General features: G+C 37.6%; 1 pseudogene; it reads right to left on the bottom strand.

The window, feature by feature from the left end:
• Window positions 1-4,699: 4,699 nt before the first annotated feature.
• LOC117724933 (heat shock protein HSP 90-alpha pseudogene) lies at window positions 4,700-6,282 on the bottom strand (annotated as a pseudogene).
• Window positions 6,283-6,682: the final 400 nt, after the last annotated feature.

The following is a 6,682-nucleotide window of genomic DNA, read 5'->3' as shown; positions in this document are numbered from 1 at the left end:
GTAGAGACTAACATTATGTTGAACTAGAAAAAGAGAAAATTGAATCATCCTGTCCTTAACATTCTCTACTCCTGTTTAGTGAGATCCTCTGCCAGGGTGTTCAGAGAAGAAGTCAGGTTGCTGATGGATGTTTCCAGCTAGGACAGATCAAAAAAAACCTGTTGGTACAGGAGCTTAAAGTTTTGATCACAAACATAGCAATTCTAGGTCCTACGATCTTTCTAGTTCCAAACCTATTACTATGGGTACCAACACCTTGGCTAGTCTGGTTGTTCAAGTTTGGTACAAAAGTTCTAAATGTTCTCACCCTCCTTCTTCTGAATAGTAATTACACTTCCTCAGATGAACTTGAATGCAAAAAATCAGAAGTCTTGGTAAGAATTGAAAGGGTCTAATAACCCTCAGCTTAATGGTGCCCAGACAGGAATTATTATCTAGTTCAGGCATCAGTGATACAAGGATAATAGTAATTAGCCATAGCAGAAGGGACAAAGGAAAGTTACTATCTAGGAGGAGCCTAGCAATGGGCAGGGCACTGACATATATTTCAGTTCAAGTCTCATTTCTGAAGTGTTTCTTTGAGTATAGCCAGGTTATAATTCTGAATGGTCTATATAGAAATAATATTTGTTCTTAAAGTCATGTAATACCTCCTTGTTCTACATAAGCAGGGTAAGTGCCCTATCATAATATAGAACTACTTCATGTAAGAAATTGAACATACCCACTTTCCTAGTATGTCAATGGCATTTAGGTAGCCATTTTGTCCCCTGGTTAGCTGACCCAGCTGAAGGGACATGGAGCAATCATATATCACCTGGACTGGTTTACATCAGATTTCATCAAAGTTCAGAGCTCAGCAGTTTGCAGCCCACAGGTGATTCTTAAAATGATATCTGTCAACCAAGTGGAAATCTGCTGAGAAAAATATAGACTAAGATGCTGGGCAGTGGTGGCGCATGCCTTTAATCCTAGCACTTGGAGGCAACGACAGGCAGATTTCTGAGTTTGAGGCCAGTCTGGTCTACAAACTGAGTTCCAGGACAGCCAGGATGACACAGAGAAACCCTGTCTCCAAAAACAAAAAACAAACAAACAAAAACCCCAATACACACACACACACACACACACACACACACACACACAGAACATAAGTTAAAATTTAGGAATTTAAAAGAAAATCTTCCATTCACAATTTGCAGGCCCATAGCTGTAGTAATTGGCGAAGGAGAGGAGTCTCAAGACCAGGGTAAAGATCCCATCCTTCAGAACAAATGGGTAAGGTTGTGCTTATCTGGGGACTGTTTGACCTGTGACAGCTGGATCTAAGTCTTGAGACTTTTTTTGACTCCCTGAAGCTTACATGAGTTTTTTAGTTTACAAAAGGAGATAAAAGTGCTAGATATATAAATGAAATCCACATTGTAACATTACTTAGATAGACTTATAGTCCTAGCAAAAACTATAGCTTTGAGTTAAAAAAGAATGGTTTTCCTCTGTCCAGAGAGCCAGATAAGTTCTTAGCCCAATGAGAAGTATCTTTAAGTCTATATTTAGAAGGTGAACAAAAGAAATTTAAAATCTTGAGCTTGTAACCGAATAGTAGATATTCAGTGCTCTACCAGCTTATGAGAACTCCATTTATCAATGTTAAAATTTTGAACCTTTGAAATCTAAGTATAATAGATACTTATTATTATTAGAATAGCATAGAAAGGGGAAAGTAATCTAAAATATTTTCCATTTTTATATATCTTAAATCATTTTCTTATACCTAAGAAGTAACTTAAGTTTTTATATCTTCAGATCTTTATATATCTTAGAACATTTTATTATCATCTAATCATTTATTAGAGACATGAGGAGTGATTTTTGAGAACAGTAATTGGAAAATATGGTCCTTTAGTGAAAAGTTACATCTAAAACCTGTTTATCAATTCATATGACATCTGCTAGCAAGACAAACATGTCTGCCATTTTTTATTACGAGCGCTCGTAGCTATAGATGAGAAAACACAGTAGCTGCAGCCTTGGGGGAAAATCTGGTTGCCTGCTAAGCTGGCAAAGCTACAGTTGGCCTAGTCATCACTGTCATCAGAGATCTGAGTAAATAAATTATAGCAGGAAGTATAATTCAAATGGCCTATGCATCAATCAAAATGATAGAACCTAGTTCATTACCTAGATGGTGATCCGGGCCCCTGTAATCTTCATGATGGTATGGTCAGAGGTACCAAGACAGCATCAGTCTTTGGCCATTATGCCCAGAAGATAAGAGGCTTTCCTGTGAAGAAAGAACATGGGGGTACTAACCTGACTTTGTCTAGGCAAAGTAAGACAATCAACTCTCCAGTGTCCTGCTTGTTCATAGTTTGGGCTGGGTCCTGGAAGCAGGCTAGGCATTTGAAACAGTCCTCTACATTAGTTAGTGTTTTCACAATCCACATGAAATCATTACTGTTATGAACCATCTTGGTAGAAATCCTAGAAGGTCACTACTAGGAGTTGGAGTCTCTATCTGTCACGGTAAGCTTAAACATCTTAAATGCCATATTCAGCAGATCTTTGACAAGTTTGATGACCATTATCTATTAAGTTCATATGAGCTAAACAACTCTTGTTTTTTTTCTTACATTAAGCTATACCTTGAAAACATATACAGGAGGCTGAGTAAATTTTTTCTTATAATGAATTACATTAGTACTTAGCATGACTACAAGTATAGTTCTGAACACATTAAAGAATTTGGTCTTTTTCAAGGTGACACTTAACTTACATGTTTTAATTATTATTAACAGTCTACAATAATATATTAGCTTTTATAGGATTTTTTATTTTACAGCTTTGTCTCTGTTAACTTTAGCCTTAAAAGAAAATACCAATTTCTTTAAAATTGAATGTCTTTTAGCATAAAGATAAAACCATACACATGATCTACAAAGAAAAAGAGAAGATTTCTGATCTTTTTATATTATACCACTACAGAATGTAAGTTTCTTATATGACTCAGTTTATCAAAAATAGTTAAACCTTAACAAAGCTCACAAAGACAAAAGAGGTTAGACATACATTTTAAGCCTGAATAGCTCGTAGGTGTGGAGAAACATTCCCTAAGTCAGTGGTTTTCAACTTTTCCAATACTATGACCTTTCAACGCAGTTTCCCATGTTACAGTGATTCCTGACCATAAACTCATTCTCACTGATAATTCACAACTGCAATTTTGCCATTTTATAAATTGCAATGCAAACATCTGACATGCAGGTGGCCCTAGGCTAACCCTATGAAAGGATCTTTTGACCTCCAAAGGGTCAGAACTCATAGGTTGAGAACCCTTTACCAGACTGCTTACATCTCTGACTTGCTCTATTAAAAGATAGAAATATCTCAGTCTCTTGTGTTTTAATGATTGGTACTCCTAGCTGTGGCTCTAAATTTTAGCCGTTTATTTATCTATTGATCAAAATCATATATTACTAAAGACATCATAATAAAATACAAAGTTTAAAATGTCTCCTAGCTTTATAAACTTAAATATTTTTTAAAAAACTATTTTTAAAATATTCAGTTTTTTAAATTTAAATTTTTTGTAAAACAAATTTTTCTTTATTTCTTTTTTTTTTTTTAAATCTCATCTGTATTTACCTTTTAAAGCAGAATGTGATTGGGCACTATTATTTCCATTCACAAGCCTTGCTCAGTTTCAAAACCTAGGGAGACAGGGTTTTGTTCTCTGTACATTGGAAAACAAGCCACTTGGGGAATTCCTCTGTCAAATTGTTTTAACTTGTGTTTACTTCTAAGACTAGAACTTGCAGAATTAACTACATTGAATGAAATTTTTAAGATGTAACTTAAGCCATCTTAATTTGGTCTACTAAGGAATCCAGCTCAACAGCTAAACACTTCAGACCACAAAGTTAACATTAACAGTAGGTTACATTACGTCTTACAACAAATATTCTATCAACCTCTTGAGTCAAACCTATAGTATCACAGTATCACACATAGAAATTTTATCTTCCCCTTAGTTTTCATGCCACATAGATGTTTTAAATGATAACAAAAATAAACTTAGTTTTCATGCCATATAGATGTTTCAAATGATAACAAAAATAAACAAAAATTGTGGAAAATATATTATTAGAAGGAATGAAGGCAAGCATCAAACACATTGTTCTGGCGATGCTTAGTCTACTTCCTCCATGTTGAGGGTGATATTTTAAAAACAGCCACTGGTCAGGCCAACTATCTAAGCTGCAGCTTGGCTTTGCCTAGCTCAGCCACCATGTTGTGTGGCCAGAGGTTATGTGCACACCATAGCTAGAAACTGACAGCCAGAAACACCAGCCCTGCCACCCACGAGACGCTCTGCCAATCTTCCACGCTGTCTCTGCAAGGCTGGGCATTGCCAAGACCATCTCACCATCCACATGGGCTTGGTACAAATGAGACCCTAATGCTTAGATTATCCAAAGGCTTTATATATTTGGTAATGATCAATAACAAGATGCCCATACAATCAGAAGTGTAACCTAATACCCAACCTAGATATACCAACTGCCTTTTACTGCTAGAGACACGGGGACATCTGCCTCCATGTTTCCCTCTCTCATCCTCTCCTAGCTCCTCTGCTTCCTTCTCCTCTTTCTCTTTACTCCTCCTCTTCCTCTCCTTACTCCTCCCACCTTAGCTTCTTCTACACTTCCATGTGTTGTGATGTGTCATGATCTCCTTCCAGGAGTGGCATTTCTTCAGTTACAGAAGCACTGGTATCATCTACAGTAGGATCATCCTCATCAATACCTAGACCAAGCTTGATCATCCTGTCATTCCTGTTAGCATGGGTCTGGGGATCTTCCAGACTGAAGCTGGAAGACAGGAGTGCAGTTTCATACAGCAAGATGGCGAGATATTTCACAGACTTATCATTCTTGTCAGCCTCTGCCTTTTGCCTTAAGGTTTCAATAATGGAGTGATCAGGATTTATTTCCAGGTGTTTCTTTGCTGTCGTGTAACCCATTGTTGAGTTGTCTCTGAGGGTTAGAGCTTTCATGATTCTCCCCATGTTTGCTGTCCATCCATATGTTCCTGTGACAATACAGCATGGGGATGTCATCAATTGGTTTGACACAACCACCTTTTCAACCACTTTCTCCAAAATATCTTTCATAATTTTACAGAGGTTCTCAAATTTTGTCTTTTTCTCTTCCTGTTTCTTCTTTTCCTGTTCATCTTCTAGAAGTTCCAGTCCTTCTTTGGCAACAAACACCAAGGTCTTGGCTTCACTGCCAAGTGTTCTTCCCAATCATTGGTTAAGCTCTTGCAGAACTCTCCATATTCTTCATTAGTAATGTCATCAAGATTTCTGGTTCAAATCAGCTTTGTTTTGTTGAGTTCTTCTTCATTAATGTCCTTTTCCTTTATCTTCTTCTTTTTCTTGTCACCTTCCTTCTTCTCTTCTAATTCTTCTTCATCAGAACCAACATCTTCTATTTCAATCTTACCATCAGACTCCTTTTTCTCTTTTTATTTCTCTTCCTTTTTCTCTTCCGTTTCTTCAGCCTCATCATCACTGACTCCCTTATCACATTCTTTCTCTACAAAGAGAGTAATGGGATAGCCAATGAACTGAGAATGCTTCTTCACAATCTCGTTTATTCTCCTTTCCTCCAAATATTCAGTTTGATCTTCTTTCAGATGCAAGATAACATTTGTTCCACAACCCATTGGTTCAGCTGTGTCAGTCCTCACTGTGAAGAATCCCCCCCCCCCCAGCTGAGGAGTCCCAGACATACTGCTCATTATCTCATTGTGCTTTGTGATGACAGTCACTTTCTCAGCAACCAAATATGCAGAGTAAAAATCAACACCACACTGGCCAATCATAGAGATATCTGCACAAGCCTGCAAAGCCTTCATGAAGTCTTTGGTGCCTGACTTGGCAATAGTGCCAAGGTTATTGATCAAGTCAGCCTTGGTCATTCCAATTTCAGTATCCACAATAGTGAGGGTTCAATCTTGTTTGTTGGGAATGAAATTAATGTTCAGATCCTTCCCTGAGTTGAGTTTACTAGGGTCTGTCAAGTTCTTGTATCTGATTTTATCCAGAGCATCTGATGAATTGGAAATGAGCTCCCTCAGAACGATCTCTTTGTTCGAGTAAAAAGTATTGATGATCAAGAACATTACCTGGGCAATTTCTGCCTGAAAGGCAAAGGTCTTGACCTTCTCCTTCTTCACTGGTTGGTCTTGGGTCTGGGTTTCCTCAGGCATCTTGGCTGGACGCACAAAACATGGCTAGCTGCACCAGGACACTGAAGCACCTCCATTTTTTTTTAAGAGAAGTTAAAAATTGTTCAAATGAGTGTTCTTACAGTATCAAAATTAAGTACTTTTTTAATTTCACAAGTAAAGACACAGACACAACCATAATTTGCATAAGGCAAAACCAAACTCCAACAGTACAAATAATTCAATGTCTTTAAAACCAATATCACCTGGTTAACTCTTATGTTATAAAGTCCATGTCAGTGGAAAATTACTCCCTGAGACCCTCCCTTCCCAGAAGGGTGAGGCCACACAGTCCCAAGAAAAACCACAGGGTCCCTCCCTTTCCCAAAAGGGTGAAGACACAGGGTTCCAAGAAAAACCATGGGTTGTCAGACATATGGAACCATCT

Source organism: Arvicanthis niloticus, chromosome 1 (genome assembly GCF_011762505.2).
Source record: "Arvicanthis niloticus isolate mArvNil1 chromosome 1, mArvNil1.pat.X, whole genome shotgun sequence".
Classification (NCBI taxonomy): Eukaryota; Metazoa; Chordata; class Mammalia; order Rodentia; family Muridae; genus Arvicanthis; species Arvicanthis niloticus.
Note: the sequence above shows the minus strand (reverse complement) of the source record. Positions and strands in the feature narration are given on the sequence as shown.